The sequence below is a fragment of the Triturus cristatus genome, chromosome 12 (assembly GCF_964204655.1).
Source record: "Triturus cristatus chromosome 12, aTriCri1.1, whole genome shotgun sequence".
NCBI classification, from domain to species: Eukaryota; Metazoa; Chordata; class Amphibia; order Caudata; family Salamandridae; genus Triturus; species Triturus cristatus.
In genome coordinates this window covers 605,068,444-605,094,006 of record NC_140595.1, presented here as the reverse complement: position 1 = coordinate 605,094,006, position 25,563 = coordinate 605,068,444, and the positions used below count along the sequence as shown (strand labels likewise).

At 50.0% G+C, this 25,563-nt stretch overlaps 1 protein-coding gene across 2 annotated transcripts in view; it reads left to right on the top strand.

The window, feature by feature from the left end:
- Positions 1 to 25,563, top strand: part of TANGO6 (transport and golgi organization 6 homolog) — a 753,370-nt gene that overhangs the window by 588,742 nt on the left and 139,065 nt on the right. The gene's annotated exons all lie outside the window — the stretch shown is intronic.

Below are 25,563 nucleotides of genomic sequence, written 5' to 3'. Positions count from 1 at the left end.
GAGGTGTTCTCCTTCTCCTTCCGAGCATGCCTGGTCCCGTGACCCTTCCTGTGTTCTGTGTGCCGTCCTCGACGTCCCGGGTGATTCCGATCTCCCCCTCCTGGATCCTGCCGATGTGCGTGAATGGTATGGGGTGCCTGTGTATCTCGAGTAAAGTCTCCTGGATCTCCTCCTCTGCTGTTTTGGCGAGCCCCACCGCGCCTTGTCCTGTGCCGCCCTCACCAGCTCCTCCCTGCCGTTTCCCGACTATTGAAGATCGGTCTCTCCTCCATCCATTGCCATGCATCCTCCGGATGGCTGAAGAAGTGCGCCTTATCCTTGTAGATGACTTTGAGTTTTGCTGGGAAGAGCAGCATATACGTAATGTTCAGTGATCTCAATTTGACTTTCACCGAATCAAAGGAGTGCCGCTGCTTCTGGACCTCCTGACTATAGTCCGGAAAAATCATTATGTTGGTGTTCTCAACTCGGATTTCGCCCATTTTCCTCGCTTCCCGCAATATTAAGTCTCTGTCAGCGAAGTTTAGGAATCGTGCGATCACTGGCCTGGGTCTCGCGCCCTCCGGAGGTTTCGCCAGGAGCGCCCTGTGCGCTCTTTCGATCACAAAGCAGGAAGAAAAACGGGCTCCAGGGAAGGTGTCCGTGAGCCACTTGTGCAGGAAGGATGCCATATTGTTCCCCTCGATTCCCTCTCTAAATCCCACGAATCGGAGGTTGTTCCGTCTCGCCCTATTTTCGGCGTCATCCACCTTCCAGAGCAGCTGTCTGTGCGACGCCTGGAGCTCCGCCATTTCTCTTCGAAGCGTAGTTATCGAGTCCTCAGCCTCTCCAATGCGTGTTTCAGTCTCAGTCACTCTGCGGAGAGGTTCTTGAAATCTTGGCGCAGGAGTGTGACCTCAGCGCCCACTTCCCCAATTTTGCCCTCCAACGCGGATCGGGATTCCTGGATATCCGATCTCGACGCCTGGATTGCTGCAAGTAACCTGTCCGTGTCAGTGGCCCCCTCTGCTGCCGCGCCTGTGTTGTCTTTGGATGTCCTTGGCGCCGCGAAGAGATCCAGAGTGCCTTGTTTGGGATGCTTGGGTGGGAGGTCCCTCTTCCCCATCCTAACTGATTCAGTGGTGAGCCCAGCTGTGAGGGATGTGGGCAGAGTGGTTTTAGCGGCCTCCTCGTTGTGTGCCCCACAGGGATCCAGAGTGTCCAGGCACTGCCCGCCGTGCGTCAAATCTCCAGTACCAACCCTTTACGAGGGAGCCCCCCCGTTATCACCTCACTCTGATCGTCCAAGGTGGTGTACTGGGTTGGTGCTCCTCTTCCTCCCCGCCTATCTGGTAGCGGGTATTCCGGCCGTGTGTCTCCGAGTGACCCTCCGCTCTGCCTGACCCACTACGCCTCAGTGTTGCACAGTGCGGTGTGCGGCGTCGCCCCTCCGAGTTAGCTGTGGTGGGCCCACCCTATGCAGAAGCACGTCCAGCAAGGTTCCAACCGGCGCCCCTGTCTACACCGCCGCTGGTTGCAATCTCAGCCCTCCCTCAGGGCCCTTCGACAGTGCAGCGTGGATGTTACCTTCTCCCCTGCTCTCCAACCTTGCGCTGCACTACTCCTGCTTCTTTACAGGGCTAGCCCTCTCATCGCCACTGGTCTCATCAATAGTGCTTCCTCGGGACGGTCAGGGGGCACCTCTCCCAGGTTTGCGTGGCGGTCGCCAGTGTGGCCTGCGCGCTCACCTCCGTGGGTTGGCAGTGAGGGCGTGAGGAGTGGGGGGGGGGGAGGGTTATCTGCCACAGTAACCCCTCGTTTCAAGTCAGATGCACCCCACTACCGGCTTCTGTGTGTTTGGGTGCGCAGGGCCGCCTTCTCTCGCACCGCTCACTCACCGAGTGCGTCCGAGGTCGCGGCCGCCATATTGGTAAAGGTGGGCTCTCGGCGTCCGCTGCTCCCCCGCTCTAGCCGTAACCAGTGTACCTCCTCCGTGTCTTCGCTGTAGCCGGTGTGGGCAGGGAGGTCCTGTCTCCCGCCGTGGAGACCGCAGGGCTCTTCTCTGGTCGTCAGTCCGGTGTAGCGGCCGCCACGTTGAGTAGGTGCGCCTCGAGTCTCAGCGACACCCGCTGCACCCGGTCCACTCAGCTTGCGGCCCGGCGTCCCTCTCTGGCCCAGTCGAGGAAGCCGTACAGCAGGCCACCCTGGGTTCCGGCCCCTCCGCAGTCCGCTCTCGTGCAGCTTTCCTTCACCTGAGCGCCTTCGCTGTGCTCCGACTCTTCGCCCGGCGGGCGGACCTGTAGGCACCCGGGCTTGTACGGCTCTCCGGGCTCGGCTGGTGTCAGTGTCCGATGGCGCCTCGTCACCTACAGGTAGTCTCCTGTTCCTGACGGGATGCGGCACTCTGCCCCGGGCCGTTCACCGCGCCGCCATCTTGTCCGGCCGTTACCCCTTCACCACGGGCGCCGCGTCAAGGTCGGCCAAACTCCCTCTGGAGGCTTCGGTTTCGGGCTTTGTCGCGCTCGTCCCTCTCCAGGCATCCACCGACAGCCAGTGTGTGGTTTTAGGCCAGTGGAGATGTGTAATTGGTCGGATATATAGACGTCGGCCGGGAGCTCCCGGGAGACACGTCTAGCCCTGCATGCTGCTGGCCACGCCCCTCAAGTGGAAGAATTGGTGATTCTATATGTACTTGTATGGTGCCAATGTTTTGGAAGATGTATTTGCATGATATTTTTGCAATGCTTAGTGCATTCTGCTGGTGCATTTATGGACACTTGTCTCACTCAAAGAGCGTGAATGCTATGTGAGAACTTTCACCCTACAGCGAGTACTCCATATACCTTCATTTTAGAACATTCACTATTAGGCACGCCTCATCTGCATGTCGTAGCATTCACATCCACTATTGTTGAGAAATCATTGGCAAACTGCCTGTAACCAGCACATCACCTCAACTCACTTAGTTGGTTCACATGACTATAAATACAGATGTTACCGTCTTCTAGTTTGACCTATCACTATTCTTCTCTAGTGAACTGAATACATTTGCTTTAATTTGGCAGTCACTGGAAGCTCTTCCTCCTTGTTCCTTCTCTTGCATAGCACAGCTTTGTAATTTTTATTGATACGAGCAGCACTTAGTGCCTTCACTTCAGGCTACGACTCATGTTACTATGGTTATGCAATCACTATGTTTGATAACTTACTGAATGCCAGCAATAAATGCATTCACCTCCTGTTTTGGGCAGTTATCTGAAGCCACAACGTAAAATCCTATACGACACACTGTGATAGACAATACTTATTTTTTTTTTTTCTTTTAAATATTTTTATTAACTTTGCTCATGGTCACAAACAGAATACAGCCATCGGCAGAATGCATAGTGACTAAGTCCTGCGCACGATACCCATACAATTCTACATAATAAACCAAGGACATGCTCAGAATGGACCCCCCTCCGCCCCACCCCGAACACCCCGAAACCTCTTCCATGAACCCCACACCCTATGCCACTTTTTTGCACAGCCCCTGGCCTTGTATATGGTTTCTTCCGCCCTCTGACACCAATCCAAGTCCCTGAGCCATTGATCCCACTGCGGCGGCTCCCGCGCCCCCCAACAGCTGGCAATGTTGCGTTTCGCTACTCCGGCTGCCAACGCAAGCCAAATTTCATGGTAACTGGACCAGTCAGTGGGGCCTTTAATCATGAGAAGAAGCCACTTGGGCTCCACCGGGACCTGCGAACCCACCACAATCGACATCGTCCGAGCCACCTTCGTCCAAAAGGGTACAATGTTCGGGCATGCCCAAAGGATATAATAGAATGACCCTTCCTCCTGGCATCCCCGCGCGCATAACGGGGACAAGCTCCTACCCCATGCGAAAAGGTGGGTACGCGGGTAATACACCCGATGTAGGATCTTTAGCTGCACGAGGCGGAATCTTACCCGAATAGCCACCTCGCGCGGGCTTTGTAAAGCATCCTGCCAGTCATCGTTCTCGAGGCGGCCTATGTCTACCTCCCACCTCTCCCGCAGGGACTCCAACGGATCAGGCATATTGTTTATGAGTTTACGATAAATGGTAGCCGTGGGCCTACCTAAGATTGGATCCAACAAAAGCCTGTCCTCCATGGGAGAATACTCTGGGATAGAAACGTCCGGGCTCACCTGGGACCGCAGGGCATGTCGAAGGCGAAGATAATGAAACCGCTGGGACTCGTGCATTCGGAATTCTCGTTGGAGGTACTCAAAGGATCTGGGGGCCTCTCTTTTCCAGACATCCCCCAGGTATTCTATTCCAATCAACCTCCAGCCCTTGAAGCCCGTAAGTCCCTTAACCTCTGGCAGATAATCCCCCACCCACAAAGGGGTCCTCCCAGTCAGTGCACCAGCCCACCCCAGGAAGCGATTCGCCTCCCGCCAGCACTGCAGCACCACCCTCGTATGCGAAGGCAGGGCTCCACGCCAACAGCGCGAATATAGGAGTGGCTCGCAAGAGCCTCCCGGCATTGCATACCTGTCGACCCGATAGGCAGGTTCCGAACTCGGCGCGTATACCCAATCGTTTACCACCTGCAGTTGGGAAGCCCAATAATATAATTGGACATCCGGGAGGGCCAATCCCCCCTCGTACACTCCTCATGTGAGTTTACACATAGCTATCCTCGGGCTGCCACCGTCCCACAGCAGCGTGCGGATCAATCGAGATATGCGCCTGAACACTCCACTCGGGATTGGATACGGCGTATTCTGCAGGACGTACAGGAGCCGCGGCAAGGCCAGCATTTTGAATAGTGCAGCCCGCCCGGCAATAGTGAGAGGCAGGGACCGCCAGTGGGCCACATCAGAGGCAAGCCTCACCAAGTGTGGTTCAATGTTTTCCGCTAGGAATTCCGCGCTATCTCTGGTGACATAAATCCCCAAATACCGGAAGCCTTTAGTTTCCGTCGGGATTCTCGGCGGCGGGCCAGAGAGGGGGTAAATGAGAGACTTGGACCAATTAATGGAGAAGCCAGAATAGCTCCCGAACAACTCGAAGAGGTGAAGCGCCTGGGCGATAGAGTGGTACGGGCGGGCCATATAGAGGACAATATCGTCCGCATACAAGGATATACGCTCTTCCCAGTCGTCATTGAGCGCCAAGCCCCAAAAAGACCTATCCCGCCTGATCCAATGCGCCAACGGCTCGAGAGCGAGGGCAAAAAGCAGTGGGGACAAAGGACACCCCTGTCTGGTCCCCCTCCGCAGGTGAAACGTTCGGGACATAGCCCCGTTCACCCTCACCCTCGCAACTGGCTGCTCATACAGTAACCTCACCCAGCTACAAAAAGTCGGGCCAAAGCCCAACTTCTGGAGGACCATAAAGAGGTAGGGCCACTCGATACTATCAAAGGCCATTGATGCATCTAGGGACATCAGGGCCGCTTGAGTATCCCCCACCGCCTCCGTCATGTACAGGACTCCATACATCCTTCTCAGATTATGCCGGGTGCTCCGATGGGGCATGAAACCTGACTGGTCTATATGGATAAGGTCCGGCAAAACCGACAATAATCTCGTCGCCAAGACCTTAGCCAATACTTTGGCCTCCATGTTTAACAGTGAGATTGGCCGGTATGAAGAACATAGGTCTGCCGGTTTCCCTGCCTTATGTATGACTACTATCGTGGCTTCTCTCTGATCCAGTGGGAGCCTACCCACCTCTCGTGCCTCCAGGAGCATGCTCCGCAACGGGTCAATAATCACACTAGCATGACTCCTGTATAGTTCCACCGGGATCCCATTAGGCCCGGGAGCCTTCCCTGCCTGCAGGGAGTTAAGGGCTTCCCCGATTTCCGCTCCCGTCAGGACGGAATCCAGACGGCTGGCTTGATCCTGCGAGAGAGTCGGGAGCGCAAAGTCTCTCAAGAACTCCTCACAGTCCCGTTCCGACCTGGTACAGACCGGTGAATAGACCCCTTCATAATAGGATGCAAATGCTTGCGCTATATCCACACCTGTGTCCACCAAGGACCCGGAAGCATCCCTCACCCTCGCCACCCAAGATCTCTCGCGGTCTCGGCGCTCAAGCCATGCCAGCAATTTCATACTCTTATCCCCTGCGTCATAGATCCTGCGCTGCGTAGCCAGGGAATAGGCCCGTGCCTCGCCCTCAGCTAACGACCGGAGTTCCTGCTGCTTGAGCACCAGGGTGTGGGTCCGATCCGTCAAAGGGGTCCCGCCTGCCCTGCGCTCCAATTCCTCTATTTCCCGTTCCAGTTGCTGAATCCGTCGCGGCGACTCCTTCTTTTGGGCCCCAATCAGCGCCTGGGCCTGGCCCCTGATGACCGTTTTGTACGCTTCCCACACGGTAATCTGAGAATCTACCGAGCCCTGATTGTCAGCAAAGTACTGCCGAGAGCATTCCCGCAGCTTATGCCTTGTGGAGTCATCCCGAAGGCGCCACGGGTCAAGCCTGGGAAAGGTCGCCCTAGCGGTTGTTGCCCCCATGAGGACCACCTCCACAGGGGAGTGGTCTGAGATTCCCCGGGCCATGATACAGGAGTCCACAAATTCTCCCAAATGATCCTCCCTAGCAAAGATATGATCCAGTCTAGAGAATGACCCATGTCTGGCAGAGTAGAACGTATATTGCCGTAGGGAGGGATGAAGCGAGCGCCATACGTCTCCAAGGCCCATCGCTGCCGTAAAGCCCCGCAAACCCATTTCCCCTCTACTGCCGCCCCGCATCCCAGAGCGATCCCAGTCAGCGTCCATGACCGCGTTGGTGTCACTGCCGAGCACAAGGAAGCCCTGAGGGAGGTCCAGCAAATGAGCCCCCAACTTTGGAAACGTCGGGGCCTGAAGGCCCGGCGGAACATAACAAGAGCAAAGGACCAGGAGCCTCCCTTCCCATTTACCTGCAACCGACACCATGCACCCAGAGTCCTCCGTCTATACCCTATTGATGATCAGGGGCAGTGCGGCTCGGATAAGGATCCCCACCCCCCTGGAACCCGACGTGAACCCCGAGTGAGCCACCAATTTGTAGCCGAAACGGTCTAGGGCCTTGCATCTATTGCCCCGAAGGTGCGTCTCCTGGAGGAGCACCACGTCCGGAGAGTGGCGCTTCACAAATTGTAGTACCAGTGTTCTCTTAATCTTGTTGCCCAGCCCATTTACATTCCACGTCCAGATTCGCAGTTGTGAATGATCACCCCGTCCTGCACCAGGCCCCATGAGCTAACAAAACCGTCCCCCCACCACATCCGCCCCGCCGACCACTCATCCATGCATTGAAGTGCGAACAACCATGAGCTAACCAAAAACAAACTCCCATCCCCAACCGTCCCCCCCCAAACCCAACCCCCCTGCTAAGTGGGCCCCCAACCACCCACCCTGAAAACTCGCAGAGTGCCTGTCGCCCCATCACCCCGGTGTCCACAAAACAAGGGAACATGAGTCTACAGTCCGCAGAAAATGTCATACTGCATTAACGGAGTTCACACCCCAATAACACCACAATAAAATGGACCCCACCGCACCCCCAAGAGCACTCCTCCCCCCCATCCTCAGATGACTAGACCAACCACCGGCCCAGACACCGTGATTAAACCGCCAGCCCAGGATTGCAGCCCCACATCAGGCATCCTACCTCATATTCACCCCCCCCCGTGCACAGAAAGGGATCCCCGCCACAGGCAGCACCCCACACACCCTTTCTCCTTCCAATCCATACCCAGTGCCACCCAAAAGCACTTAGGTCACTTAAAGGGTGTCTGTGTGTCCTCTCCGTGCTCTCGTGGCGGCGTGTGCTGTGCCCGGACCTCCCTCCCGGCGCAGCCAGCGGCTGCTCTCCGTGGACCACCCTGGCGGCCCACGGCGCGCCACCCTTCTATCCAGTCGCTCGCCTCTGCCGGAGAGTCAAAGAAGTATGCCTTATCCCCGTCCATAATCTTGAGGCGCGCCGGGAATACCATCATGTACTTCAGCCCACGTTCACGAAGGGCTTTTTTGACCCCGTCGAAGGATCTGCGGAGGCGCTGGACGTGCAACGTGAAGTCGGGGAAAAAGCGAACGGTGGCATTCTCTAGCCTCAAGTCCCCAGACACTCGCGATGCCTGCAAGATGGCGTCACGATCCCTGTAATTCAGGATACGAGCTATTATGGTGCGCGGAGGTGCCCCAGGCTTAGGCCTCCCCCCCCAGCGCGCGGTGAGCCCTTTCCACTGAAAAGAAGTTAGAGAGGCGTTTCGGGTTAAGGTGGTTTAAAATCAAGTCCTCTACAAAGCAGTCCATGGACGGGCCCTCCAATCCCTCCGGAACCCCCACGATGCGAAGGTTGTTGCATTGGGCACGCCCTTCCTGATCCTCCAGGCGGTCCATCACGCTCGTTTGGTTTCTGGTGAGCGAGGCGACCTGTTCCTCCATTCGTTTCATTCTAGCCTGCAATCCCCCAATGCCACTCTCCGCTGCCGCCACCTTTTCGGACATCTTACGAAAATCCGCTCGAAGCAGGTTGACCTCCTCCGTGACTGCATCCAACTTCGGCTCCATCGTGCCCCGCATATCTTTAATCGCCAGCATTATGTCCCGAAGCGAGGGCTCCGGAGAGTCATCCTCCACTCCACCGCTCTGGCTCGCGCCCTGCTGGCCCTCGTCCCTGCCCATAGCCACCGTGTACTTATCAATGTGATTGGCCTGGGCCTGCGCCGATAACTTATTGCGACCCATGGCAGGAGTCCCAGTGAAGTTGACTAAGCAGTGGAGCAGGCTCCCAGGACCACCCCGTCGGAGGCCCAGGCCAGACCCCAACCAACCACTGTGGAGCCCGCGACCTGTCTCCCCCGGGGTCCACCACTGCAACAGTACGTATCGTCCCCTGAGCCCCACCGCTCACCTCCACTGCCGATGACAGTCCAGGCCTGCGCTGCCCCTCTTAGTGCTGTGACTATCCAAGCTGAAGAGATCTCCCAGGGGCCCAGGGTGGTCCAGCAGTCGGGCCACCTCCTAGACAGTGAAGTGCCAGGGACCCCGGCGCGGGATCCCCCCAGAGTCCACAGCACTGCGCCAGCCCTCGACAGTGGGCGAAGAAGCCAGATCCGCAGATGCCCAGTGCAGGGACTCAGGGGCCCAGCTCGAGCCCACCACGCCGGATTCCGTTCCTGCAGTCAGCCGCCTCCACTCCTATCTGGCAATCCGCTAATGACCAGCTCTCCGCCCCCGCCAGCTCCAGGCGCCGCCCCGCTCAGGAGAGCCTCCAGCCACAGTCTCTAATCCAGCAGGGCCCGACTGGCCCCGATCATCCCCCGTTGCTCACAGGCTACCAGCACGCCGCCGCAGTGCTCAACCGGCCGGCCCTAGCACCGCTCCCGGGTTCTCCCCCAGGCACCTTCCTGTGACTCACCAGGCCGGACCATAGGCGGCGGGTCGCATCCGCATCGCAATCTGGCATCGGGCGCCCAATGTGCTCGCTGGGGAGTGTTCATGCCGCTCTGTCCTCTGAGCCACCCGGCACCGCAGCGCAGCTCGCTCCTTGATCCCGAATCACCTCCAGGCGGCGGGCGCCATTTTCTCGTCCTGCTCCGCGTCCGCGCGATTTCAACTCCTCTGCAGTCGGACGCACTGGGGCTGCCTTGGACCGGACGATCGCCTCTCGCCACTGTCCCTTCGCCTTACCTGCAGGTGGGTGTCCAATGCTGTACGGATTGTGACGGATTTGGGGCGATATACTGCGGGCTGCTAGCGCCGCTCACTCAGTGTGCGGCCATTTTCTTTGGCTGCAGGCCACGCCCCCGACAATACTTATTTTTAACACTGACATTTCTTAGTTCATGTCCAGGTGGGCATATCTTCTGTTTATCTTCAGTGAGATGTGATTATGGAGCCTAGTATGTCACAGTGGAGTTGACGAGCGAGGTCCAGGTAGTGGAGCTGAAGAGTCAACCTGAGTGGGTTCGGGCCCATCTTCTCGCAGTGTATGTGTGGTGGTGCAAGCCTTTCTAGCTCATTACAAGACAACTGTTCTTTGACTCTGCACCTTTCAAGAAACACCTTTTTAATTATATGATTGATGAGCAGAGGTGGACAGCGCTAATGTAAATTTGATAGACAACAGATGAGCGCATGAGTTTTTGGCTGAATTACCCTCTTCTCTTAACAGTGGAGAATATAGAAAAAAAATAGAAACTTTGTGTTTAGTTAATTAATTCTGTACATGGTTTAGATGTCTTGCACTTACTCAGAAAGAAATCTGTCTGATAACTTTCAATATGAGACTGGAAAGGGCCTATTTTTTGAAATGACACAAAGTGAAGCAAGTTATGCCTCGGTGCATGTTGCTTGCCATTTGGTGTATGGTGAAATGTTTGCATGTCACCCATGAGCGCTACCATTAGAGGGTCTGACCCTAGAAACTAGTCTATGAGATAGCCTCCTATGACCCCATACAATTGCTGTCCTAACATGTAGAATGTACCACTGTTTCGAGAATTCAATGGCCTCCATTAATTCATAGCTAGATTTGAGCAATACTCTAGAAATACCTGTACAAACGTTAGATGATATAGCACATTTAGTACAATCATGAATGTAAGCATTTCAGTAACCCCAGATACTGTTAGTTCCTATGCTGAGCCCACGTGAACATGTTCAAATTAAACATTCACAGACAGAACAAGGGCATACCTACATAATATTGAACTAAAAGAAACCGCCATACTCTGCAGAAGAGGAGAGCCAGATTATCAAGGGATTTAAGTTAATGGTAACCTGTTTTGGTTTTGTATAGGATACTTTTAAAGACCAGAGAGCATTTGAATGGGCATGATGGAGGAAGACATTGCCTGGCTCTGGCATGCAAGAATGAATATACGTTTTCCACCATACTCATTATGTGTCTGTTATGTCCACCAACACCATCTAGCGGTCTGTGGACCACATATTGAATCAGGGGAGTAGAGATCCTCCCATAATGTACACACTCCTTTCTGTTCACAACTATCCAGAGTCTTGCATACCGAGTGCTAGTACAAAAATTGTAGTTAATCATATTTTTAATTTGTAAAATTTGGGAACAGGAGATTCCAATCTCCTTTCCACTGGTGACATGCACCTTCCTTTTTTTCTTGTTGATGAAGACAAACCTAAGACAAGCTTGTTTGTTTTGCCTCTTTCGATTACAATGCCTCATTAGTCCAGGTGTTAGCCAAGACATTTTGATTTTACTAAAATTATATGTACGATATACTTATAGGGGCTTTCGGCTAGCCCCCTTCATCCTTTGGTCAGTTATTATGTCTTTTGGCAGTTGCAGCATACAGTACTAGGACAGTGGGACAGCCCACTTTAGTCATTGGCTAACTTCACTGTGAGTGATGACATTCTGCCCTTTGACCCGGAGCAGATGCACACACAAAGTAGTTCTCATAAGTGCTAGGTACTGCTATTTTCAGCATGTGCTTTTTGAAAGCCAAAATATATTTTTGCTCTTAGCCTAGTTTTTATTTTATTTTAAATAAATTGATGAGGTCCCAACAGCTTCCTTATGATAAAGTTTAGTAAAAACAAGAAGAAGAAAAAAACAACCATTGATAAAGCCAAAAGGCTTGTGGCCAACACCAGACCTTCTGACTTTGCCAGTGCTTGTTTTACCTTATTTATTTTTTAGGTCTCGCCTGGCGAAAGCAGCGCATGCGCTGCTCTCGCATGGAGAGCACCTTTTGGAATCAATTCAGAGGAGGGCTTGTATGCGCGCGTCTGCATGGACAAACATGGCTGCTCTTGCCATGTGTCCATAGCAAACAACAGCATGCGCGTGTCCGCAGTGACTGTGGACCGCCCAACGCCATTTTGCATCTTGGTGTTTCCTAGCAACGGAAATGCACGTTATCCCCCCTTCCCCTTCTTCGCGTTGCCGCCCCCTCCCGTTGACGTGTTCTCCATCCCCCCGCCCCCTTCCTGTTGTCCTTTCTCGTTGTGCGTGTACATTGTCTCAAAATTCACTGACGAGCCAGCGGTAGTGCGGGCCTTTTGTAATCGATACAGTTTGGAAGCGATCTTTAAGCCACGTCCTTGTTTTCAATTGGCTTGCATCAGCGTTTATGTTAAACGCTGGCGCGTGATTGAAAATCGGACTTTTGGGTTACCGCCTCATCCACTTTTAGGACGGCACATGTGGACAGGCCGACACCCTCTTGGATTCCCGTGACGGAGGAGGGTGTGCTCCTAGCTTGTTTACTGGCTCCTAATTGGCAATGCTACCTGCTCCTCCCTCCCCATCCCAAAGCAAACTTCCCAGAGTTGGGCTGTTCATTCTTCAATGCTTCCCGAGGCGGAGGGCAAACTTAGACGCGCCGTGCTTATAAGCTCGGGGGCTGCTGTGCGCCTCTGTACGTTAGGCAGCCTCCAGCCTTCGTCAGACAATGAGTGTCCTTGTGTGGCTGCTGACAGGCAGCTCGCGTACTTTCTCCTCACCTCGGGGATTCTGGAAATGTAAATTGGCAGTGTGAAAGAATCCCCGGCCTGAGATTGAGCTCTCTCACTCTGACTTGGTGTCTGCGGAGTGGAGGAACAGGAGACTGCTCGCGCCGGCGTTAATGTTTCCTTTTACCTCAGTCTCTCCATTTCCACCGTGACTTCCCGCCACCGTCTCAGAAGAGACTCGGAAGTGCACTGAAGGGTCCCCTCTCCGATTCTCTTTCGGTGCATTGCAATCTCACTGCCCCGTTCTGGCACGCATTTCATCCTCGTGTTTTCTCTTTCCGTGCACAGCGGCTTTGAAGCAAAGATACATGATCTCTGGGAGCAGATGATAAACAGCAGTATCAGCTCAGGCTCGGGGTCTCTGCGCACCAGCCAGTCGCGCTCCCTCTATGTCCGGTAGGCCAGTTTACTCCCACCCCTTGGTAAAGCATTCCCCCGGGCTCCTGTCTGCGGAGGCCTGCATTCATGGGCGATAATCCTGAAGTTACACAGCACTGTTGAGCAGTTGCTGATTAACCCTGTGTTTAATTCATTGCTAATACTTAAGTTAATACCACGGGGTGCAGAATTTACAAGCGCGTTTTCAGTGTGCTGCACCTCTTGACAACAGACGTTGTGTTTTCCCCTCATTCCCAGGTGCCAAAATCTTTGAGCTGCCGTTTTTTCCTACACAAACGCCACCTGTGAAAATGATTCGAGGGAAATAAACCAGCGGAGTTTGAATGATGGCAGTATACTGCCTTGGTGTAAACTCCTTCCCGAGTCACAGTGAAGCAGGAGTAGGGCTGGAGCTCTTTAGATTAGATGGAGAGAGAGTGTATTGTAGGTGTTCCCCTGAGATATTACTAAAAAATCCAAGCTACTGCCCTGGTCTTTTGAAGAAGACAAATTGAAAAGTATATGTCATTCCAAGGGTGTGGAAAGTGGTAGTGCAGCGTTCCGGCAGCACACACGAGTGTTAATGATATCCCAACAGAAGTTCATATACTGTACATGGAATAGTCAGTCCTTCCCCACCTCCCTCACATTCGTGGTTAGATTCATTGCAGCAGGCATTTGAAAGAGAGTACAAGGAGCGAGAACAACCTTTCTCGGTTCTTGTACACAAAAGCACTACAGTATAAACATCTTTTATATTATATTTTAAGGTACCAGTTGGCCTTGCAATGGCTGAACCACACTCCAGTCCTAGGCTTGAATCTACCAACCGCATGAGATGCATTCTCAGACTAATAGTTCAGCTAGTGGTGTGTGGAAGGGAAGAGTGCTCTGAAACCACTGGGATGTGATGTTCCCGATGGCAATGTAGTCATCTTGGTACCCTTCTTTACACTGCATTCTCTGTAAACATATGTATCCGTGTGTACGTTTTCACCAGGGAAACCCCCGATGAGGTGCCCTCACAGTACGCGATAAGTGAAAGCACTGTACAGCAGTAGCGAACAGGCTCCGCTTCCCTTGTGTCGTGTTTCCACTGACTGTGATAGTGTCCCTTACTTAATGAATGAGTGCTAAAATATTAATTGTGCACAAATGTATCCCGGACGTTCCTATGGCAACGGACCAGAATTAACGGCCAAGGCAACAGGCTGTTATGCTGGCACATAAGTGTTTCATTATTAGCCAACAGTGTGAAGTCCAACATTATCAAGTCCCAAAATGGTATTTTACAGCATGCGGTGCACATATTCTCCGTAATATAAATAAAAAGGCTACATGAGAAAAAATATTTTAAGATACATCTTTAGCAAATGTGCAGCTTACAATGTAATGTCCCAGTCCTGCCATATACACGTGCACACACATACCCATTTACATCTCAGTCCGGTCATATACACGTGCACACACATACCCAATTACATCCCAGTCCGGCCATATACACGTGCACACACATACCCACTTACATCGCAGTCTGGCCATATACGCTTACATAGATATACACACACTGACGCATGCACACACCCATATAAGCCTGTACACGCAGACACTGTGGCACAAATGCACAAACAGGCTCCGGACTCGTACAAAGCATATACCCCTACACTCAGATACATAGACACAAATACGTGCACGCACTCAAACACACATGCAACATATGTACACAATCACACATATACACACAAACACCCACATATCACACCGGTATGATCACACATACAGTATATACACATGCACACAAACATACACAGGGCATTAAAACCTCCTTGGGAATGCATTCTGCCCATTACATACAGTTGGCTACATGTTTTGTAAATCAAAGTTGCTTGCTTTCTGTTTGCTGGCTTTATTTATTTTAGGCTGTCCAGCATCTAGCATCTCTTTGTCCCACCTATGGCGCATAGCCTGTTTAAAATATGCTGCATAACTAAATACTTATAAGGTCCTAAAGGCGAGACCTATTGGCTATGCCAATGCTTGTTAAATGGTGGCTTTTCATTGGTCAATAGGCTTAGTAGTCACTCCTTAGTACCGCCTATTCTGTTCTTGTAACCTCCCATGAGGACACCCGCTGTTTCATGTCTTGTTACTCGGTAGGTTTTAATTACAACCTCCGAGCACAATTGTTTTTAAGGGTTTGCTCCTGGACACTCTCCCGCAATTTTTTTTTTTTATTTAGGCAGTGCGGCACATCTCGGCGGAAATATTGGCCTTTCATTTTATGTTAACTTGACTTTTTCTTTTTTTTTTACTATGGCGGCACCCGCTCTTTAACTTTACATATCTAAAGCTAAAACCCGGGTGCTGCGATTACTTCAAAGGTAGAGTAACAGGAAAAAAACCAGGTGCATTTTTTTTTCTCGTTCTTTACTTTTGAAGTAATTGTGGCACCCACACTTAAGCTAATGTTCTAACAATAGTAAAAAGAAAAGAAATCGTGCAGCCACCATTTTTTTCTATTTGTTTACTTTTATTACAATCGCGGCACCCGTGGTTTAGCTTTAAACATCTTAAGCTAAAGCATGGGTGCCGCGCTTGCTTCAAAACTAAAGAAATAAAAATTATTTTTTTCCAATATCTTTACTTTTGAAGCAATCGCGGCACCTGTGCTTTAGCTTAAGATGTTTAAAACTAAAGCGTGGGTGCCGCCATTGTAACAAAAGTAAATAAATAAAGAAGAAATGGCAGCCGCACCCTTGCTTTAGCTTTAAACATCTTAAGCTAAAGCACCAGTGCTGCAATTGTGTCAAAAGTAAAGAAATAGAAAAAAAAAAGGTGTGGGGACGCATTTGTTTCCAATTTCTTTACATTTTTAGCGCAATCGTTGGCCCGCCTGCAGTCCGCGGAAGGAAAACAACTTGTTCTCTTTGGCAACTAGAACTCGATGGAGGAAGAGACTAAAGCTCTGCCATTGGAGAATGTATCCATTCTTTCAGAAGGTTCTTTACAAGAGGGCCATCAATTATGGATTGGCAATTTGGATCCCAAAATAGCTGAGTAAGTCTTACCACACTGTTACCTTGCAAAACAGTAGATTAGGAGTCTTTGAATAAAGATTCTGGTTGTTGAAATAATTTTTTGCAGGTTATATAAATCTGCACTTGCCACACTATTGTTAGTTGTTTATGTATACTTAAAGATACATTAAAATTAGTTTTTGGTTTAACAAGCAGTACTTCTCAGATAAACGCAAGTCTAAAAACATGCCTTTCGAAATGATGATGACTTGAACAAAGGCAGTAAAGAGTTGCTTTAGATGCATACTTTTTTCTTTTTTGTAACTCTTTTTATTTAACAAAACAACAAAAGACACAGCTAGATGGTTATTCGTTTGACATTGGTGGGTTACAACATTAGCGTACAATACATTTGATGTTACAGTCTGAGACATTATCGATAGTTTGTGCCTACCCCTGTGCATTTGGTGACATTACCAGCCTCTCTTCCCTCCTGTCTAATTCAGCTGCCGGAGACAAACAGATATCGCCTCTGTATGTATTCCATGCGGCCCACTTACTGTCCCATTTTTAGGGCATACTCTATTTTTTAAAACGCCTTTCTCCACTATCATGGCCCTGTCCATGTCAGCCTCCCAACCTTTTACTAGTGGTGGTTCCCCTACACCCCATTTTTCTGCTATATCCCGTTTTGCTAGAGCCCAACCCAATGATGCCCATGATTTTTCAGTTTGTGTGAGGTCGGTGGCTTCCCATATATTTAATAAACAAAGTTTTCGGTGTGGCATTGAGTTTTTCCCCCCGCTTTTTCCATTTTTGATGTGATCGCTGCCCAGTATGATTGAATGATTGGGCATTCCCATATTGTGTGGAAAAAGCTTCCCTCCTGGAGGCAGTTTCGCAGGCAATAAGTGTCTGTTCTTCTCTTCATCTTAACCAGGACAATCGCTGATAGGTAGACTCTGTGCAGGGTCTTGAGCTGAACTAGTCTAAGTCACATAGGAATAGCGATTTCCCTGGGTGTGGCCTGTGCGTCTCGCCAATCATCATCCTCGAGGGCGCCCAAATCTATCTCCCATTGTTGACTTAAGTGTATCAGTTGTTCTGGTCGTTATTAAGCAGTTTTTTATGTTAGGGAGATAGCTTTCTTAGGCATAGGGTCTAGCGTTAACCTGTCTTCAAGAGGGGATGCTTCGGGCAGGGGGCCCCCCACCGGTATCGCTGCTTTTAGGGCGTAGGTAATTTGTAAATATCTAAAGGCTTCAGTTTGCACTAGCTGATATTCTTTCTGTAGTGCTGCGAAGGTTATCACTCCGTTTTTAGTCCACATATCTCTCACTTCCGAGATACCCATCAAGTCCCACCTATCGAATCCGGGGCAAGTGCTCAAACACCCTAGCCACTCAGGCTCCCAAAGCGGGGTTACTTGTGTAATCTTTTTGTACCATCCTAATTTTTTTGTGACTGAGTGCCAAATTTCTACTGTACGAGCTGTTGGACCGGTAAGGCGTAATAGTTTGGGATTTGTGTAAAGTGCTCTTCGATATCCTCCCTTTCCCATTAGCCACCTGTCCGTACGAAGATTTAGATGCATACTTGACCAAAATTCTGCAGGTTGCAAGTTCAAATCCCAGTAGGTTGTTAAAACAAATATCATTATGGAAAGCGATAAGATCATCTATTATGTGAGCTTTTAGAGGCTTTTCAGTTTTTTGCTCTATAATTAAACATCATCATTACAATGATTAGCCCAGGGCCTCATCACTTGAAAATGCAGACGTTTCAGTGATCGCCCACTTAAACCACTTCAACTGCTTCCTAGATCCAGTGCTCTTGTGTAACCCTATGCTAGCGGCATTGCTGTCATTCCGTTTCGCTGTGCAACCCATGGACTCACTCCTTCTCTGATGCCCTATTCGCTTTTTATCTCCATGTCCATGCCCGCTGTTGACTTTTTATTATTACCGTTTCTACAGATGTCATGTTGTATCAGCTTTTCTTTGTCTGTACCTCTGTCACTCTGCTTCTCCTCATTTTTCCTTGTCATTTCTTCATGCCTTTACTTCCCTTTTGTTTTGGTGGTGTTTTTGCTATGCCCTTGCCATACCCACCTTTTGCACAGGCTGTCATAATCCCGCTTTGCACACCATGGCCGGCATGTTGTCACTGTTGACACAGGCTCTGTTTTTAACAACCTAGGTGAACCCTGGTTCCTACGCACCCATATTATTTGCTGTACTTCACCTACCTTCAGATTTCCTGCAGAGGCGTAACGCAGGCCTTTGCGATGCGGGAGGGCAACACTTCAAGGGCTCCTCAACCTTTCAGGGAGCCCTCTCAGTGCAGTGCCCATGAATGTATGTCAGGTATTATAGGCTCTAGGGCCACTTACCGCATTCTGCATGTGGGACGCACATTTTGCGTTACACCACTTCTTTCCTTGTCTGTCTTGCTGTCGACTCCCGGCTGTGATGTTATACCTACACCCAGTAAGCAAGAGTACGCTCCAATTTGTTAGACTCAGTCAGTGGATGACATTGTCCTCCAAGTGTTAACAATCACATCTATCGGTGAAACGCTTCTCAAAAAGCATGGCACTTGCACTGAGTGAAAGAGGGACTTCATCAAGACGCAGGACTGCTCTAAAGTCTGAGTCTCATGGCAAATGTTGTAGGCTGTGAGACCTGCTCTTGATAAGTCTTTGCTCCAAGAAGTGAGATTTGTGCCCAATGAATGACCAGGCTTGGTACCCACACACTTATATTATACAGGCTGTGCAGGAATGGGTTCATCTTGCTTCAAAGAAGTGAGATCGTGAACCAAGAGAGACACTCGTACTCACAAGTGCTATTGTTATTCAAGACATGATATTCCCACCTATTGAGAGAGACTGATCTTCTTTGGGTGAAACTAACATTAACTAAGTTAAGGTATGCTGTATTTGTTGCCCCTCTGCTCTCTTGCCCATGTGTCTGACAAGGGGTGTTCTTTTCTTATGGTTACTTTTTAGTCTGAGATCCTGCAAGGCTAATACAGCTTCTACCTAAGGCAGGAATCAGCTTCCAAAAGCTAGACTTCTGAGCAAAAGCAACCAGTGCACTATTACAGTAAGCGTAATATAAAGGATTAAGCTATGCCGTCTCAAAACCATAATGATATCTGTGGTGGTGCTGTCCTTTTTAATTTTCATGGAGACATGCTGCATTCACTACATACTCTATCCATGCTCCAAAGGTTGTATAACTTTTTCGATTACAGTGCAGAAATTAGGTGCACATGTTATGTTGGAATGTATGGTAAAACTTATCTTTTAAACATTTCCATCTAGCATAGTTAGTCTACTCATTGATACACAGATGGAATGTTGCTTCCTGATTGACATTGTGAGTTCAGAAAAGGGTAAGTAAAAAGATTGCTGACCTGTGTTAATTCGCTTGCAACATCATTTTGATCAGCACAGGGTATTTCGGTCATATTACTTAATGCATGGTGCAATTACAACATTTTGGCACATTTTCTTCTTTTTAATTAACACCCACAAACACACATCTGGTGCTTAGCTCCTACCTATTTGTCCTTTTTTTCGTCACAAAAAAGACAAAGCTATCCACACAGTTCCATGCCATACAATTCAGCTCCACACATTCCAACCCACACCACATTATTCGACAACAAACCACATAATTCAACAACACAATTACACAACACACCACATACATCCAATCCTCATCTCAAAATTCCGCATCATGCCACAACATTCAACAGCACACCACATAATTAAACTCCACTACATGCCACTCCAAAAAATACCCTTTCACATAATTCTCCAGTATTGACACTTTCATAGATTCACATGCTTGTATCTTCCCCGTCGTCATGGTGGGAGTCTTGCGGTAATTAGAAAAGAAGTACCATAGAAGTGCATAAGAAACGTCCAGAAGGAGAGACGAACTTTGGAAGTCGTCAGCCTCCTTATGTAGGCCCAAACCTTGGCCAATCACAGACCAGCCCTAGACCTCCGCTCCCCAGTCAGAGCCACCCGACCTCAGATTTCTAACCGCACGTCGTATGTAAGGGAGTCTTCCTGAGCTCTGCTCAATTTTCCAGTGGTGAACTTTTGACCTTGTTTTATTTCACCTCAAGGTATTGTGTTTTCAACCTTCTTTTCTTAAAGATGTCTGAGGGTGCTAAGAAGAGGCTTTTCAGGCCCTGTAGATCCTGTGGAAAAGCAAGGCTTTTTTCTGAAGATCCTCATAAGGATTGCCTTTATCCTAAACATAAGGCAAAAGACTGTAAATACTGCAGAACATTTTCTGCTAAAACTTTGAAGGATAGGGAAGCCAGGTTATTGTCATGGCTCGAGAAGAAGAAATCAAAATCAGAATCTGGCTCTGATATTGAAGAGAGTCCTGGGCCATCTTCTGTTGAGAGGAAGCGTAAAAATGAGGGCTCTACCTCATTAAAGGCTGATGTAAAGAAACTAATGGCGGACAACTCCTCCACTGCAGAGAAATCTGCTGTTAAGCCTAAGGAACCAGGCCTAAAGAAGTCATCTGCTGCTTCTCTGCCTGTCACCCCTCTCAAACAGGCTTCGCCGACGAAGAAAACCCATTTACGGACCCGTCGTCGAGATCTACTTCAAAATCTCCAACTTCTGTGGTGATGACCGCTTCGTCGACGGCTGTGACGATGGCCTCGTCGACGAGAACAGTGATGAGAATCTCTTCGTCGACTGCATCGTCGGCGGCTTCAGCGGCGACGACGACAATCACTATGTCGACGGCTGCATCTACGACTTGATCGACGGCCCCGTCTACGGTAGTTTTCAAATCACCTTCTCGTCCAGTGTCGACAACGTTCACTATCCGGCGCCTCCCATTGTCGACGGCACAAGCAGAGGTTACAAGAAGCTTACATCTGGTACCAAAGTCACCAGGAATTTTACCTTTACCCAAGGTCTCTCCTTTACTTCCTTTCCACCTTCTAGATATGGAGTAATCAGGGGATGACAGTCTGTTTGGTCCCACCTATAGTCCTTCACAACTCCGAGTCAAATGTCAGGACACTGATGAGGAAGAAGAAGCACAAGCACAGTCGGAGTATATGGAAGGTAGCTATTCTTTTACAGGACGCTCCCAAGTTTAGCGTTACGACTCTTTTCAAGAGCACTCTCCCTACGAGGCTTATGAAGAGCGTCAGGAGATTCAAAGAGATTCCATGCTGGTCCCAGTCTCCCTAGTCATGGATCTCAGACATATGGTTAACAATTACTATTAGAGATTTCTGGACTCTCATGCTCCAGTTCCTTTGACACCTGGTGGTCTTGGTATTCAAGTTGCTACGCCTCCACCTGTGGTTACTCCGCCACCTGTTGTTCAGGCCGAGAAACAGGCTCCTCGATGTATTACCATCCAGGATGATTACATAGAAAGTGATCCAGACGAACAGCCCGAGGAGGGCGAGCTCACGCAGGATACGGGCCTTCTTGGCCAAGAGTGGGATGATTATGTGGTTCCATCTTCTCCGTCTGCTTCTCCTTCTCCGGCTATTTCATCCCCGGGAGACATAGGGGTCTTCCATTAAGTGCTTGAGAGAGCCTCCAAGAGGTTTGATTTGCCTCTACCCGTGGTGCAAACCAATGTTTCCTTTATGATTTTAAGGATGCTGCAAAGAAATCAGTCCAATCCATCCCGATTGTCGACCATATTTGGTGTGAGGGAGTGAAAATAATGAAGAATCCAGCCTCCGTCCCAGTAGGGTTACTGAGGATGGAGAAGAAATACAAGGCACCGGATTCGGCTCCAGCTTGTTTAATTGGCCATCCTCGTCCGGATTCATTCATAATGCAGGCTGCCCAGAGGCGTTCCAGGAACCCACAATCTCCCTGTATAGTACCGCCTGATAGAGAAGGAAAACGCATGGACAGTATCGGTAAACGTTTTGCAACCATGGCAGCTACCGTCATTAAGGCTTCTAACGCCTTGGCAATTTTGGGTCGGTAGGACCGTCAATTATGGTCAGATCTGTCTCCTCTTCTCAAATTCCTACCAGAGGATCAGAAGAAAGATGCTAAGGACCTCTTGCAGGAGGGTGCTAGAGCATCTTCGGAGGTGATCGACTATGGATTTACCTACTATTGCCTTTAGACAAATGGCTGGTGCTGCAGTTCTGCACAGGCAAGGATGGTTGAGGGCGACGTCTTTCCGCCCTGAGGTCCAATCAAAGGTGCTAGACATGCCCTTCGATAGGGAAAATCTTTTTGGAAAACATGTAGATGAAGAGTTGCAGGGCATTAAAAAAGATACAGAGACTGCACGTTCATTGGGCATGCTGCAGCAAAGGCGATCTCAGTAATTTCGAGGAGGTAGAGGTCAATTTCAGCAGAGGCCATCTTATCAGTCCTACAGATATCAGCCATATGGTCAACAGGGCTACAGATCACAATATGGAGGACAACATCAGCAATTTCGATCCTCCCAACACGTCTTACAGCCAGCAGTCAGTTAGACGTAAGCCTGCAGGAAGAGGAAAGCTGCAGGATTCATCAAGAAGGCATTGACATCTATGAAATGAAATGAAATGAAATGAAAAAAGTATTTGATAAAGCGCACTGCGGCCAAGCGGCTTCCTGGCGCTGAAGACCTGATCAGAGCTCACAGAGAACATCCCGAGGGACTAGGAAAGAAACGCCTGAGAGAAGAGGAAGGTTTTGAGGGCTTTACGAAAATGAGAATAAATAGGAATAGAACGAATGGAGAGTGGAAGACTGTTCCAAAACTGAGGTGCCAGAACTGAGAACCGTGTACCTCCCGTTCTGGATTTACGAAAACGGGGGATGTGCAGAAGAGACAGTGAAGAAGAGCGAAGAGTGCGGCTGGGAACGTGAGAAGAGATAAGAGAGGTGATGAAATGAGGAGCAGAGCGGGAATGAGCCTGAAAGGCTAAACAAGCCAATTTAAAGAGAGATCTAAAGCGAACAGGAAGCCAGTGAAGGGACTTGAGTGCAGGTGTGATGTGGGAGGATTTAGGAAGAGAGGATGAGGCGGGCCGCTTGGTTTTGAATGGCCTGAAGTCTGCGGGATTCAGAAACGGGTATGCCCACATACAGGCCATTCCCATAGTCGAGGCGAGAGATGACCAGGGCCAAGACTATTTTAAGTGCGTCGGTGGAAAAGAACCGCAAAATCTTCCGGATAAGACGGAGGGACAAGAAGCAGGAAGACACAACAGAACTAATCTGACTGTGCATTGATAGATCATGGCTGACTTTAATACCAAGGGTGCGAACAGAGGGGACAGGCAGAGGGGGAGGGCCAAAAGAGGGGGGCCAGTGTACAGGAGACCAGGGATTGGAAGGACCACCAGTGAGGACAAGTTCCGTCTTGTCCGGGTTAAGCTTCAAGTGGTTGGCACTCATCCACTCAGAAATAAAAACTAAAGTGGTAGAAAACTTAGGAAGGGAATCAGGAGAAGAGGACAGATCAAAGACGAGCTGAAGGTCATCTGCGTAGTTGTACACAGAGACCCCCAGCTCAAGAAGGGAAGTGATAAGGGGTTGGATATAAAGATTGAAAAGAAGAGGGGAAAGGGAGGAGCCCTGGGGGACACCGCAAGTGACCGGACGGGAAGGGGCAGAGAAGCCAGAAAGATGAACCGCCTGAGACCTCTCGCGAAGAAAGGACGCGAGCCAAGAGAAGGCCGCGCCCCGGATGCCAGCTGATCTGACACGGTCGAGAAGGATGGAATGGTCGACCGTGTCAAACGCAGCGGACAAATCGAGGAGGACCAGGGCTTGGGGGAGATTAGAGTCAGCTTTCCCCTTAAGTTCATCCAAGACCGCGAGGACCACCGCCTCCGTGGAGTGGCCCGGGCGGAAGCCCGCCTGATGGGATGCCAAAAGGCCGTTCTCCTCGACATATGTGGAGAGGCAGGAGGTAACATAGGCTTCGAGAATCTTACCAAGATAAGGGAGAAGAGAAATAGGTCGAAAGTTAGAAAGAAGAGAAGGATCAAGACCGGTTTTTTTTAAAATAGGAAAAACTATAGCAGATTTAAAAGAGGAGGGAACAGAGCCAAGAGCCAGAGAAGAATTAAGAAGAGCAAGAGGAGGGGCAGGACAGTTCGTGAAAAGAGTTTTAAGAATGCGAGCCGGTGCACAGTCCGCGGGAGAGCCAGACTTGACTTTGACCAGTAGTTTAAGAAATGATTCGAGAGAGATGGGGGGGAAAAGGGCGAAAGAAGGAGAGGGAGGAGGAGGGAGACAAATAGAACTAGGATGAGGCACACTAGGAATATTGGCTTTGATCTTCAAAATCTTGTCAATAAAAAAATCATTAAGTGAGGAACAAAGGGACTGTGAGGGGACGAGGCTGGGGGTCGAGCGATCAGAGGTGGCAAGATTGTGAACCAAAGAAAAAATTTCATGGGATTTGTTAGCGGCCAGAGCGACTCTCTCAGTGAAGTATGAGATTTTGGCCACTAAGATCGCTTTTTTATATTCAGTGAGGAGTGATTTATATTTGAGGCGCAAGGAGGAACTGTAGTTCCGTCTCCAGTGGCGTTCCGACCGCCTAAGATCGAGTTTTAGCGCTTTTAGCTCAGGAGAGAACCATTTGTGCGCGTCATAAGGGCGAACCGCTTTGATCTTTCTAAGCGGGGCAACTAAGTCACAGGAGGAGGAGAGCCAGAAACTGACAGCGTCAGCCTGGGATTCAAGAGGAAGGTCATTAAGGTCCGGGGCAGAGGAAGCCAAGGTGAGCGAGAGGGAATCAAGATCAGTCTGATTCCAATTACGGGCTAGCAGGTTTTTCGGAAGAGGGGGCTTATCAGCCGCGCCCAGATGAATAGAAAAAGAGATAATAAAATGGTCCGACCAGACACAAGGAAATATGGAGGGAGATGAAATGATAGGACGCGTAGACCAAATTTGGTCTAAAATATGGCCCTGAACGTGGGTAGGGACTGTAACATAAGATGTGAGGTTCAAGCACTGAAGGGTGGCAGAAAAGTCTTTAGAGGAAGAATCTTCCCTAAGATCGCCCGGCTAGAAGTTAAAATCGCCGAGCAAAAGGACAGATGAATTATTAACCACCAAGGTGGCCAAGAGGTCCTGGAGGGAAGCTACAAAAGAAGGCATAGATTGGGGGGGGGCGGTACACAAGCACAACGGTAACAGGGGCAGAAAGATTAAGTGAACGGGCCACCAAGTAGTCCACGTTTGGTATGGGGGGGGTGAGTAAGAAGTTGAAATTTAAGGGACGACCGGATGATCATCGCCACACCACCCCCAGCCTTACCGACCGGACGGTCAGCTCGGAGGGCATAGTAGGAATCGGGGAGAATAGCCAGGAGATCAGGAAGGGAATCGGAGGAAAACCAAGTTTCGGTCAAGAAAAGAAAGTCAGGAGAATCCGTGGTCAAAAGATTGAAGAGTGCCGTCTGATGTCTGACTGCAGAACAGGTGTTGAGTAAGTAAGCAGAAGCTAGATTAGGAACAGAAGAAAGGCAGGGAGCAGGAGAAAAATAAGAGGGGCAAGGAATAGGACAGTGCGTGACAGGTGCAGGGTGAGAGGAGGAAGTTGCAGGAATGCCAAGTGAATCAAGGTGCTGCAGTAAAGAAAGAGGTGCAAGGGAAGGATCTGAAAAGGCAATAAGTTGAGCTGACGTATAAGCCAGGACGGGAGCAGGGTGTGTGGCCCCTGGTCCCGGCGCGTCGCGGACG